Below are 15,890 nucleotides of genomic sequence, written 5' to 3'. Positions count from 1 at the left end.
AATTAAAGGGACAGGAGAAAGCTTTAAATACTTCAATTACAATCATCAACTCAACAATCTGTGGGTTACCGGGGACAAATTGATGCTGCACGGGGTCTTGGTTACCTGCAACGTATACCCCGCATCCCGTTTTGGAGCCATCCGTAAAAATATTTATAGCCCCTCTAATAGGCTTTCGGGCAGTTACCTTTGGAAAAATCACTGGATGTTCCTTTACAAATCTTAGTAGGGGGTCTTTGGACAAATGATTAACAATATCTCCTGGAAACATGCATCTCAAAATGGACCAATTATCAATAGTGGCACATAAAGTCTGAACTTGGTAGGCACTGTAGGGAACAATGATGGAGTGCGGATAAACTCCAAAAAATTGTAAACTGTATTGAACTCCTTGCAGAGCTAAGTCCACTGACTCCTCAGGGTAATACTCCAGCGTCTTTCCGGGGGAAACATGAGAATGTAACCACATCAACGGCCCCTTTTTCCAAAGTACCCCAGTTGGTTGGGTCTCAGTGGGAAGAATGCATAAATCAAAGAGTTGGCCATCTTGTAGCCTGTTTAAACAGGCAGCACTTAAAGCCTCCTCCATCCTTTTGAGAGCAAATCGGGTGCTCTCAGTCAGGCCTCGTGGGGAGTTTAAATCTATATCTCCTTTTAGCATATCAAATAAGGGTTTTAATTCATAATTTGGCAATTTTAAATACCCCCTTATCCAATTAATATCCCCCAACAATTTTTGAAAATCATTTAAAGTCTTTATCTTTTCTCAGGGTCAATTTTTGGGGCATGATCGACCTGGGATGTATCTTGGCTCCCAGATAATCCGCCACTCTGCCTGTTTGTATTTTTTCTGGCGCCGGATAAAGACCCTGTTCCCTTAAGGCAAAAACCAATTCTGCATAGGCCTTTTGTAACCCAGCCTCTTCCTTATGAGCTATCAAAATGTCATCCATATAATGGACCACCCTGAGTTTTGGATGCCTTTTCTTAACAGGAGCTATAGCCCTGCCGACAAACAGCTGACACGTAGTGGGGCTGTTGGCCATACCCTGAGACAGCACGACCCACTCATATCTTTGGTCAGGTTCCTCATGGTTACAAGAGGGCACAGTAAAGGCAAAGCACTCACAATCAATGAAATGCAAGGGGATAGAAAAGAAACAATCTTTTATGTCTATTACTATAATAGGCCAATAGGCAGGAAGTGCGGAAAGCAAAGGTAACCCTCTTTTTACAGGGCCCATAATTTGCATCTGTGTGTTTATGGCACGCAAATCATGAAGTAATCGCCATTTACCCGACTTCTTTTTTATCACAAATATTGGAGTATTCCATGGTGAAACTGAGGGTCTCACATGGCCCAGGGCTACTTGTTCTTCTACCAGTTTATGAGCGGCTGAAAGCTTTTCGGAGGATAGAGGCCACTGAGCTACCCATACCAGTTCCTCCGTCTTCCAGGTAATGGGAACTTGATCCTCAGCGGCCCCTATGAAAAACCCAGCCCATGTCTATCAAGTTTTTGGTGGACATCAATAGGCTCTTTACGGCCTGGCAAGTTTTTTCCCAGTCCTTGCTCTGGGCAGTAGCCCATTTGTAACATCATTTCCTTTGAGGTAGGAGAATATTCATTACTAAGGCAAAACCCCATCTCTTTTAGTAAATCTCAACCCCACAGGGAGACAGGCAATTCTAAAACATAAGGCTGGATGTTTCCAGAGTGTCCTTCTCCATCCTTCCAGTTGAGGGGTCTTCCACTTAGGTCAGGAGCTTTGGCATAGCCCAACCCTCTCAGGGTTTGTTCTGAGCCCTGTAATGGCCACCCTCTCAGCCAATCCTTTTTTGCAATAAAGCTACGATCGGCCCCTGTGTCTAACAGTCCTATAATCCTTTTTCCTTCAATCTCCAGTTCAAGCATGGGTCTCTGGTCTAAATCCAAGGCTGACTCAATTCTGGAGAAGCCAAAACCCTTTCCACCTCTCTCAGACTGTATGGCAGGAAATTTTTCATGTAGACTAGGCAGGAGTAACAATTGGGCAATTCTGTCTCCAGGGGAAATTGCTACAATGCCTTTTGGAGCTTCTACCATGATTTTAACTATACCTGTATAATCTGGGTCAATAACTCCTGGGTGAATTTTAAGCCCTCTAAGGGCAACGGAAGACCGGCCAATTAGTAACCCCACTGTGCCCTGTTCCAAAGGACCTTGAAAATCTGACTCTACTAACTGAATGCCCATTTGCGGGATTAGTACGAGTCTGGTGGTGGCGCGGAGGTCCAGTCCCGCTGAGCCTGTAGTGGCTCCGCGCGGTTCTTGGGATGCCTCAGGGTAGGCTATCCTTCTTGGGAAATTTCCTCGTTTGGGCTCTCCATTGCCCCATACATTTGCGGGCCCTGGGGACGGGGGCCCCTCTGCCCATTTTTTGGCTGCGTGATGGGGCCCAAGGGCTGGCTGTTAACATCTTTGACTGATCTACATTCATTGGCCCAATGCTTTCCTTTTCTACAACTGGGGCACAGCCCTGGCTGTTTGCCCGTTGTAACTACTCCAGCTCTTCCGGTTCCTTTTCTCTCTGGACAATCTCTCTTGAAATGACCAGCCTTGCCACACTTGAAGCATGGAGTACTGCGGCGGCAAGGCCTGCATTAGTTCGAGGTCCTCCCAGCTCTCTGCACACTTTCATCCATGCCTCCAATCCTCTATGTTTATACCGGGTAATGGCGGCTTTACATTCTTTGGTGCATTGCTCATAGACTAATTTTTTTATAAGAGGCATAGCCATGTCAGGGTCCCAAAAAATTCTGCCTGCTGCTTCTACCATTCTGGCCACAAAATCCGAAAAAGGCTTGGTAGCCCCCTGCATGATCTTGGTGAGATTGCCGCTAACTTCCCTCTTATTTGGTAGTGATTTCCACGCCTTAATGCAAACATCATTTATCTGTTGATACACTTCAGGGGGATATCCTGTCTGAGCATTAGCAAAGCGGACTTGTCCTAAGAGCATGTCTCTGTCCCAAGCCTGGTGTCTGTTCGCTTGATTGATGGCTGCCTGTTCATTACAAAATTCCAGCATAAATGCCATCCAATCCAAGTATTGGCCTGGACTCAAACATGCCCGTGCTAGGCTCGCCCAATCAGAGGGGGTCATGCAGTATCTCTTTATAGCTTCCACTTGAGCTACGGTAAAAGAGGTTGTAATCCCATACGTCCGAACAGACTCAGCCAGGGACTTAATTACTTTAAATTCTAGAGGCTCATGGAATCTCTGTTGATTATCGTCTTGAAAAACTGGGAAGGCGAGTTCTGCTCGAGCAGTTCGCCAAGTGTCCGGGCAAAACGTATGCCCATTGGCTCCATGTTGATATGGAGGAGGATCTAAAGGGGTCTGACCGGAAGTTCTTTCTAAGTCCTCATTAAGCACAGGTTGGCTTAGCTTACGTTCCCCCTTTTTTATACGGCTCCTTTTCATCTGTTGAATAAGTGCTCTCACTTCTTCCTCCTCTAACTCGCTGGAACTTCCTCTTTCCGATTTTAGCTCTGACAGATCTGGATATAGTCTCCCCCTTTTGCCCTGTTCACTGTCTCCCTTTTCACTGATCGCCTTCTCTGACCTCTCCTCCTGTAACTGCTCCAGTGCTGACTGTCCATTTTCTATAACTCACAGCAGCGCTGGTCCTCCAGGCAGCCGCTAATCAATTTCCAAATGGGGCGGACTCCTGTCTTTAATGTGCCCTGTTCATAGGCAAAATCCAAATCCTTCCCTAATTTGTCCCATGAGGCTACTGTAAGGCTCCCGACACTATGAACCAAGGAGCCACAATATCGCATTCATCAAGGAACCTCTGTAAGGTACCCTTCTTTAACTTTAGTCCTTTCAAGCTTAGTAGCTTTTCTAGGGCCAGAAAAATTGGATGTGACGTCGCGGTGCCCATCTCAGTTATTAAAAATTTTATTTTCATTTACTTTCATTTAGGCCTGTATATAATTTCTTCCCGGGTTCCCGCTCTCTCTTTATCTACAGAGAAGAGCCCCGTATTATGCCCGCTTTAATCGCGGATTCCCACTTACCTGGGAACTTACCGGTGCATCACTCTGACTGTCAGGAGTTCTGAATCCCTTGTGGAGTTAGTTCCCCGTACGGGCCACCATTTGTGGCGACCACCTCCACCAGCAAGGAAGACAAGACCCGGGATTCTTCTCAAAGCAGTTTATTCAGGAACCTTGACTGCAAGCTTCTCCCCGCTCCGCACCAGTGCTCCAGTTATAAGCCTCCTAGATGGTCAATCCCAAGGTGCCACGCGGCATATACTAATAGGGTTGCAAACATGGAAGCAAGCCAGTAGCCAAGCCATAGCCATATAAGGAGTTGTTTTTCACAGAAAGCACTCGCCATCGGGAAGGCGGAAGGTGGAAGCCAGCGCCATCTTTGGTCGCGGCCCCTGCAGCTCTCCACAGGAGTGGTAGGGGGAGGTCGCAAGGTGCTGACCTGTGGGCAGCCACTAACTTGTGCTTCTGGTAGAATCTGTAGGCTGTGGTTCTGTGTACAGCGTTCAGCAATGGTGCGAGGGATGTGCCTGATGTGCTGGCTTTCTGTGCTCTGTGCTCCTAGCCCAGACCAATGCTCCTACAGCATCAGAGTCTTTGAGGTCGCCATCCCTGGTGCATCGGCCTGCTCTTCTCTTTGCTCTCTCTGCCCCAACTTCTCTCCGGGGCTGCCCTGCCTCTGCTGCACAAGTGCTCTAGCCCCTATGTGCCCCTGGCTGCAGCAGATATGTACCCCCTCAGCCACACCCTGTCCTCCACTGGGTCACGCCTCCTCCCTCCCTCAGCCACGCCCCCATCCCTGGCTTTGTGCTGTCCTGACTCTGCCCTAAGGCTACCAGGCTATGGCAGAAGCAGCCTCACCACAGGTCCGTGCTTCCCTCCAACCCCAGCAGCTGCCCAGTGGGGGGGATCGAATCTCCCCTCAGCCCAAATGCTGGGGGACTCTTCTCCATCCACCCCACACACCAAGCAGGTGCAAGATGTCCCTCTACGTGTGTGTGTGTGTGTGTATGTGTGTGTGTGTGATTGTTGGGGATACCTACCTCGCAAGGACTCAGAACAATTTAAAAAATTAGTACAAAGAACCCTGTGTAATGGAATCAGCACAATGAGCCTTTTGAAGGACTCAGCACATAGCAACCTTTGGCCTCATGGTAATCTAATGACTAATAAGATAAGACATGCCATTTTAACATCACTAAAGTTACATATCATAGTATTATGACATCATATGTCCTAGTGACATTATAGACATATTGTGAATGCCTATTCTGTGATTTCATTCTATTTTAAATGAGCAAAATTGGTGGATATCAGAAATCCATTGTGACCTCAAAGCCATTGTGACATGAAAAGCACTTTGTGACATCACAGTGCCATTGTGATAGTAACCTGTTGTGTCATCACAAACTGGTCCTGTCCATTTTGACCTCATCACCAAGGTGACATCACAAAGCCATTGTGATATCACATTGCTGTTGTGACATTACAATCACCTTGAGACCTCCCATGACAGCTTTAGCACCTTTGAAAAAACACATGACCTTTGTGATTGTGAAATGTCAATTGAGATCAGATATGCCAAAGAAATATCACAAAGTATCTACAATATAATCATGGGTGTGACATCACAATGTCATTGTGACAACATCAGCTCATTGTGACATCACAAATCTGTAATGATATCATACCACTATGACATCACATAGTCATTGTGACATCATATATACAGTCTGAATGACTATTATGTGATTTCATTACATTTCAAATGTGGCATGTGGGTTCATATCAAAAACACATTTTGACCATAACCATTGTGACATCACAATCCGTTTGTGATGTAACATTGAAATTGTGATATCTCTAAACAACTGTGACAACTCAAACATGTCCTGTCCTCAAAAGTTTTGTGACATGTTGCCACTGTGTTATGTTAGGCCCCTTGATAGCTCAATCTATTTTCGACCTCATATTATTTCAGGAATGACATGAAATATTATAAATATACTTTGACATCATGAGCATAGTGACATCACACTGCTAGATGTAATGACCATTGTGTCATATTGTCACATCACAAACCTGTTCTGACTTCATCACATTTGTGCCAACAAATGCTTTGGAATCCTCACAAGCCCATTCTAAATTTATATACTCATTGTGAGTTAATGATAATTGAGGTCTGGAATGCCATTGTCACATCATCAATCTACTGCAACATCACAAAACAATTTTGAACTCGTCACTATTATGGCATCACCAAGTAATTAGAATTTAACATCATATTGCAATTGTGATATTACTGTACCATCGTGCTTTCACAAACCTATTATGACCTAATCACATCTTAGAAAATGCATGGCCTTTGGGACATCAAGCTCCTTCTGTGAATTTGTATCATCATGAACTTGTAGCAATAGTTTTGACATCATTAACCCATTTTTATATCATTAACATTTTGACAACCAAAACCTGTTAGGAACTTAAGCACTTTTGACAAAAAAAATGGCGTTTGTGTCATCACAGTTCATTTGTATAGGTCATGGTGAATTCATTCTCATGTCCTCACTGTAAACTAATAGCAATTAAGATCTGACATACCATTGTGACATCACAAACCATTTGTGCCATCATTACCAGTGTGATATCAATCATTATGACACCATCAGCACATTATGACATCAACAAGCTACAGTGACCTCATAGCATTATGACATTGCATTGCCATTTTGTGGTGTTAGACACATTGTTAATGTATATACTGTGATTTCATTCTATTTAAAATGTGGCATGTCAGTTGATATCAGAAACACATTGTGACCTCATAACCATTGTAACATTATAAACCCTGTGTGACGTCATAACTGGTGTAACATCACATTGTTGTTATGACATCTTTAGCTTATGGTGTCAACACAAAATGGCACTGACATTATAATATTTGCCATTATGTCATTGTGATATCATAGTCACATTATGAATGCCTAATCTGTGATTTCATTGCATTGGAAATGTGGCATGTGGGTTGATATCAGAAACTCATTTTGATTTCACAACCATTGTCACATCAAAATCCCTTTGTGACATCAATTTGGCAATGTGACATCACAATGGCAATGGGATGGAACTAAGGCATCATGATATCAAAATGGTCATGAACACACAGTGGGTTTCTGATATCAACCGACATGCCTCATTAAAAATAGAATCAATAACATAATAGGCAATCGCAATGTCTATGACATTAGAATAAAAATGTGATGTTGCAATGCTATTATGTCATTGTAGTTTTACATGTCAAAATGAGCTGATGGTGTCATAATGGCAACATGATGTCACAATTATGATGTCAGAAAGGATTTGTTATGTTTCCTTAGTATGTCTGATGTCAGTTGTCATTAGTTCCCCATGAGGTTATGGATACAAAAAAGGTTCTGTGATGTCATAGAGGCCATGTGTATTTTCAAAAGTGGTTATAAGTTATAATAGTTTTGGACTGGCACAATATGATCCATAATGTCACAATGGAATGAGATATACCTTTGGGTTTTTGATGTCACAGTGGTGATGAGGTCACAATGGCTTTGTGATGTCACAGTTTGTTTGTAATATCAGAATGATATATCCAATTTCAATTACTCTTAATTCAATATGAGGATACGAATTGATAGAAGAAGCTTCATAGTGTGAAAACCCAATAGGACAGTGATTTCACAATGATGATGTGGTGTCTCAACATCATGTTATAATAATGTTCTGATGTCACAATTGGTGATGCCATACTGATGAGGAGGTCATAACTTAGTGATAACTTCTGTGATATGCTGCCATTAGGATATTTTAGGCTTTTAGTAAGCTTATAATCTGTTCTGAAACTCATAATTCAGGTATGACATATGATGTCAGAAATTGACTCTGACATCATGAACATTGTGACATCATGACCATTGTGACATCACATTGACAGACATCAAGACGGTGGTGGCACATTATGAACTCACATCTGTTAGGACTTCATCATATTTGTGAAACACATGATTTTAGAGACAACACAGTCCCTTTGTGAACTCATATCTTGATTGTGAATTAATGACATTTGAGATCTGGCATGCCATTGTGACATTTCCAACCAATTGTGACAGCACAAACCTACTATAGTAGAAACACATTGTGATCTAATAGCCATTGTGATAGCACAATCCCTTTGTGACCCCACATTTCCATAGTGATAACACTAACCCACTGTGAAATTCCAATCCTCTCAAACCAAATCCAGGTATGAAATGTGATACTCGAATCCAATGTGACATCTAGATCATGGTGACATCACACTGATAGATGTTATGAGCATTTTGTCACATTCTGACAACACACACCTGTTAGGACTTCATCACTTTTGTGAAAATACATGCCTTTGGATACATCAGAGTCCCTTTGTGAGCTCATGTACTCATTGTGAGTTAATGAAAATTGAAATCACATGTGTCATTTTGATATAACCAACCCATTGTGACATCACACACTTCTTGTGAACTCATCAGTGTGGCATCACAAATTATGATATCAAAACATTATTGTCATCCTATTGCATCATCACATTGCCATCGTGATATCACTGTCCCATTGTGTTTTCAAAAACCTAGTATATCTTCATAGCATTTTCGAAAATTCATGGCCATTTATACTTGTCTTTTTCTGTGAACTCATATCCTCATTGGACATGTGAAATTGGACATGCGATTATGAGATGTGACTTCACAAAACTATTTGATATTATCACCAATGTGTCATCACAAAACCATTGTATGCTTTCATTGCCATTTGACATCACTATCACATTGTGATATCGCAAACCTATTAGGACCTCTTATCACCACTGAAAAAACACATGCCCTTTGTGACAACACAGTCCCTTTGTGGAACTATACCCTTATTATGAACTGACAATTGATATCAGACATGCCAATTTAACATCATGAACCCTTTGTGACATCACCAGAGTGTCATAACATTGTCATTATGACAGCATCAACTACTTTTGACATGACAAAACTACAATGACAAGATAGCATTATGAGATCACATTGTCATTGTGATGTTATATTGTGAATGCCTGTTTTTAACATTTTTTTTGTCAATTGTGGGGCTTGAACTCTGGGCTTGGGTGCTATCCCTGCTCTTCAGCTCTAGGCGAGTGCTCTATCGCTTGAGTCAGAGCCACTTCCGGTTTTCTAATGGTTTTTATTGGGAATAAAATTCTCATAGACTTTCCAGCCTGAGCTGGCTTTGAACTGTGATCCTCAGATCTCAGCCTCTGGAGTAGCAAGGATTACAGGCGTGAGGCACCGGCGCCCAGCTTTTTCATTCTATTTCAAATTTGACCTGCCTGTTAATATCAGAAACATAATGTGACCTCATAACCATTGTTACATCATAAATCAGCAATGACATCAAATTGTAATTATGACACCATCAGCTCATTTTGACATAACCAAACGACAATGGCATCATAGCATTATAAATCACAGTGACATTGTTACATTCATAGACTTAACAGTGTGAAGGCCTATTCTGTGATTTCATTCTATATCAGAAACCCATTTTGACCATATAACAATTGTGATATCACAACCCTTTGTAACATCACATTGCCATTGTGATATCATTAACCTGCTGTGCCATCACAAACCAGTCCTGTCCTTATAAGTTTTGTGACATACTGCAATTGCCATATATTAGGCCCTTTGTGAGCTCATAATCTGTTTTCAATCTGATATTTCGGGTATGACAGGTGATATCAGAAATCCCCATTGACAACAAACTGCCAGATGTCATGACCGTTTTGTCACATTGTGATCTCACATTTCTAACAAAACATGCCTTTGGAGACATTACAGTCCCTTTTTGAACTCATATATTCATTGCCAATTAATGAGAGTTGAGATCTCCCATGCCACTCTGACATCATGAACCCATTGTGACATCACAAACTTATTGTGACCTCATCACGAGAATGGAATCAACAACTAATTGTTATATCAAATCATTATTTTGACATGATATTGTGGTATTGCTGTTGTGATATCACTCTCCCATTGTGTTTTCACAAACCTGTTATGGCCCCATCATCTTAGAAAATTCATGGACTTTGAGACTTCAAGCTCTTTCTCTGTACTCATGTACATATGACCTCTAAGGCAAGGAGACAAACCATCGAGTCATATTTAATATAATAAACCATTTTTCACTAGAAAGGGGACTGTGATTAATTTATCCTGGACTGGATACCCAGGTTCAAGAGCAGCCTTGACCACCAAACCTCAGACCTCCAATGGGCAACCCCACCCTTTCTTAATTGTTCTGCAAACCACAAACCACAAAATTATGATTTCCAAAGCTCCAAAGCTCAATGGGCAAGGATTTTTAGTTTTCCATTCTTCCCTCCTTCTCTACAGACCTGTCATTCCTTCCTGGTCTTTCCCTTTTTCCCTTCCACCACTTCCTTCTTCTCTTCAAGCCTCTCTACTCTCCACAGGCCTGCCCTACTTTGCCCCAGTGACCAATTGCCAAACATCTGCTCTCCCTCAGCTTCCTCCCTTCTCAGGTTTTTCCTTTCCTGCTGTCTCACAACTTTCTTCCATCCAGGTAACTCCCATTTTCATCTCGCCTTAAAATGCCTTGAAAATGCAACTTATATTTAGGTTGTACCCGTCCTCCCTCCAATGGATCTCAAGCTTAACAGTTTTCAGCCATCACTTCCAAAACTGCCCAATGCTCAATCACTTCTTGACAGCTCACCGTGTGAGGCTTGACACCTCCACCTTTGGCGGCATTCCCCACACTCTCCGGAGGGCCAAGTCAAGAATTTACAATGAATATCGGCTCCCACAAATAATTCTGGCCCCACTGGTTATTGTAGTATCCTCATAGTGAATTAGAAGAAATTGAAATTGTATATGTCACTGTTATATTACAAACTTGATGAGACATCTTTAACTCTTTGTGACCTCATCACCTCGGAGACATCACAAACTCATTGTGTTATCACATTGCCATTGTACCAACATGATCACATTGTGAAATCCAAAAACTATTATGAACTCAGAAGTTTTGAAAGAAAGCATGACCTTTGTGACATGACAGGCTTTTTGTGTACTAATATCCTCATGTTGAGCTAATGACAATTGAGATCAGACATGCCATTTTAACATCGCAAAATCTTTGTGACATCATCACCAGTGTAACATCACATTGTCATTATGATAACATCAGCCTATCATGACATCATAAAACAATGATCTCTAAGCACATGTAATTGTGATGTCACAGATACATTGGAATGCTTATTCTGTGATCTCATTCTATTTCAAATATTGCTGGTGGGTTGATATCAGAAATACATTGTAACCACATAAGCATTATAATATCACAATACCTTGATGACACCACATTGCCATTATGATATCACTAACGCACTGTGACATCACAAAACAGACATCCTCATAAATTTTTTGACATGCTGCCAGTGTGATCTCTTTGGTCTCTCTGAGATCATAAATTGTTTAACTCATAATACTTCAGGCATGACGTGTGATATCAAAAATCCACTGTGATATCATGACCACCGTGACATCACACTGTCAGATTTCTTGACCATTGAGTCACATGAGGACAACACAAACATGTTAAGACTCATTACACTTGTGCCAACATATGCCTTTGGACACATCATTTTCCCTTGTGAACTTATATATTCATTGTCAATTAGAGATCTGGCATGAGATTGTGACATCACCATCCCATTGTGAAATCACCAACCTATGTGACCTCATCACCTGTATGGCATCACCATTTGTAACTTCAAAACAATACTATCTCATGTAATGGTAGCATCACATTGCCAATGGGATAACTCTGTCCCATTGCATTTTCACCAGCCTATTATGTCCTCATGATATTTTACAAAATTCATGGCCTTTCTGACTTCTACCTCCTTATGTGAACTCATATCTTCATTGTGAGCTAGTAGAATGAAATTGGACCTGTAATGGTAATATTACATATTCATTGTGACATCACTATCCAAGTGTGCCCTTATCACCACTTGACATAACAAACCCATTGTGACATCATATTGCCACAGTGATATAATGATCACCGTGTGACATCCCAAAACTCTTGTGATCGCTTAGCACCTTTGAAAAAGCACGTGGTGTTTGTGATATCATGGTCCCTTTGGGTAACAATGTTGTCATTATGAACAAAGACAACTGACATCAGACATGCCAGTGTACCATGATAAACGCTTTGTGACATTATCTCCAGAGTGAGATCACATTGTTGTTATAATACCATCAGCCCATTGTTACATCCCAAAATGACAATGACATCATGGCATTATGACATCACATTTTCATTGTGAATTCCTAGAGACAATGTGATTGCCTATTCTGTGATTTCATTGTATCACAAATATGGCATATAGGTTGATTTCAGAAACCCATTTTGACCACACCATCATTGTGACATTACAATCCCTTTTTGACCTCATATTGACATTGTGATATCATTAATGCAATGTAACATCACAAAACTGTCTTGTCCTCATAAATTTTGTAACAAGCGACTACCTTGGCTGGGCTGGATGCGGAGAGCTAAATTCAGTCTCAACCATGAACCCTCAGACCTTCAAAGAGCAGTTCAGCCATTTGTTAACTGGTCTGCAAACAACCAACCGCCAAAATAATGATCTCCAAAGCTCCACACTTCAAAAGACAAGGCTTTTTCCTTTCTCTTCATTCTCCTTCTCTACAGATCTGTCCTACCTTTCAGGTCTTTTCATTTTTTTCCTTCCACCATTCCATTATTCTTTTCAGGCTGCTCTGCTCTTGACAGGACTGCCCTGACTTGTCCAGGTGGCCAGTTGCCGTCCTTCACCTCCTGCTCTCTCTCAATTTCCTCTCCTCCCAGGTCCTCCCAGGTCTTTGCCCTCCAGCAGTCTCATCACTTCTTTCCATCCAGGCCCAACCTTTTTCTCTCCCCTTCTCTTGCTCTGAAAATGCAGCTTATATATAGGCTGTACCCTTCCCCAACAGCAATAATTTCTTGCCTTCCAGTTTTCAATGATCACTTACAAAATGTCCATGTCCAATCACTTCTTGGCAGCTGACCATGTGGGGCTTGACATCCTATCTCTTTCAGCAGCATGTCCTGCCCCCTCCAGTGTCATGCACTCCCCCATTCAATTGGTCCAGACTAGGAGGCCATGATGACTATCTGTTCCCATGGATTATAGGAGCACTGCTGTTTATTACAGTGTCCTCATGGTCAACTAGTAGTTATTGAAATTGGACAAACAATTGTGATATTACAAACTAGTGACAGAACTAACCCATTGTGACCTCATCACCACTGTGCCATCACAAACTTATTGTGACTTCACATTGTTGTTTTTGATACCAAGATCACATTGTGACATTTCAAATCTATTATAACCTCTTATAACATTTGAAAAATACATAGCTTTGTGATATCAGAGTCTCTTTGTGTACCCAAAGCCCCACTGTGAAATATTGACAATTGAGAATCAGACATGACATTTTGACATCCAAAACAGTTTGTGAGATCATCATAATTGTGACATCACATTATCATTTTTATACCATCTACTCATTGTGAAATCACAAAACTAAAATGATATGATAGAATTATAACTTCACATTGTCATGGTGACATCATAGACACATTATGAATGCCTTTTCTGTGATTTCATTCTATTTCAAATGTGGCATGTAGGTTGATATCATAAACAAATCAGGAACTCATAATCATTGTGACATCACAATCCCTTTGTATATCATGTTGCCATTGTGATATTACTAACCTGCCATGATATCACAAACCTATCCCCTCATGATAACTTTTGTGACATGCTGCAATTCTGATACCTTAGGCCGTATTGTCCTCATAATCTGTTGTTGACCTCATTAGATTTCACATATGACATTTGATATCACAAATTCCCAGTGACATCATGACCATGGTGGAATCATACTGCCAGCTGTCATATCCATTGTGTCAAATTCTGACATCACAAACCTTTTAGGATTTCAATATATGTGTGACAACACATACTTTTGGAGAAACCACAGTCCCTTTGGGAACTCATATACTCATTGTAAGTTAGGACAAATGAGAATCATCATGTCATTGTGACATGCCCAACACATCACCAATATTTTGTGACCTCACCACCAATGTGGAATCATCAACTAATTGTGACAACAAAAAAATATTTTGACATGATGTGATGAGTTGACATTGTCATGGTGATATCACTGTCCCATTGTTCATTCACAAAACTAAAATGACCTCCTAACATTTTTAAAAATTCATGTCCATTAGTACTTCCAGCTCATTCTGTGAACATGTATGCACATTGTGAAATAGTAACAATTGAAAATGGAATTGTGTTTGAGATATTACAAAATCATTGTGACATCAAAAACCCATTGTGACCTCATCACAACTGTGTATCATAAAGCTATTATGACCCCTAAGTACCTTTGAAAACACACAAGGCATATGTGACATCATAGTCCTTTTGTGTACCCATATCCTCATTGTGAATACATGACGATTGAATTCATATATGCCATAGTAACATCACAAACACTTTGTGACCCCATCACCAGTGGGACAACACATATTCATTATTACACAATTACCTCCTTCCAACATCACCAATTTACAATGACCTCATAGCATTATGACATTTATTGTCATTGTGATGTCATAGACACATTGTAAATGCCTATTCTCTTATTTCATTCTATTTCAAATGTGGCATGTGGGTTGATGTCAGAAATATATTTGTGATCTCATAAATATATGGCATCACAATCACTTTGTGACAACACAGTGCCATGGTGATATCACTAACACACTGTGATATCACAAACCTGCCCTGTCCTCATAAGTCTTGTGATGTGCAGCAGTTGTGATGTCTTAGGCCCTTTACAGCTCGTAATCTTTCAACCTTATAATATTACAGTTTTGAAATATGATACCAGAAATCCACTGTTAAAACATGACCATTGTGACATCACACTGACAGACATCATTGTGTCACACTGTGACATCACAATCCTCCTAGGACTTCATAACATTTGTGAAAACATGACGTTGGAGATACCACAGTCTGTTGTGAACTCATATTCTCTGTGATTTCATGACAATGAGATATGTTATGCCATTTGGATATCACTAATCAATTGTGACATCATAGACCCCTTACCGTATGGCATCACCAATTAATTGTGACATCAAAACCTTTTGTGATGTCACAATGTGACATGATGATCATGATATCTGTCAGTGTGATGTCACAATGGTCATGATGTCACAGTTGATTTCTGTTATCTCAAGTCATACATGCAATATGAGATTGAAAAAATTATGAGGGCAAAAAGGTCTAAGATATCACAATGTCAGCAAGTCACAAAAGTTATGAGGACAGGAGAGCTTTGTGATGTCACATTGTGTTAGTGATATCACAATGGTACTGTGATGTCACAAAGTGATTATGATGTCAAAATGTTTTGTAGGTACAAAATTGTATTTCTGATATCAACTCTCATGCCACATTTGAAATACAATGAAATCACAGAATAGGCATTCACAATGTGTCTATGATGTCAAAACGAGAATTGTCATAATGCGATTCTGTCATTGAGTTTGATGATGTCACAATGAGCTGACGCTCTCATAATGAAAATGTGATGTCACACTGTTGAGGATGTCACAAACACTTTTTGATGTTATAATGGCATGTCTGATCTCAATTGTC

This window comes from Dipodomys spectabilis, unplaced genomic scaffold (assembly GCF_019054845.1).
Source record: "Dipodomys spectabilis isolate Male_0828 unplaced genomic scaffold, ASM1905484v1 ptg000539l, whole genome shotgun sequence".
In the NCBI taxonomy this organism is placed as follows: domain Eukaryota; kingdom Metazoa; phylum Chordata; class Mammalia; order Rodentia; family Heteromyidae; genus Dipodomys; species Dipodomys spectabilis.
This window is presented reverse-complemented; position numbering follows the sequence as displayed.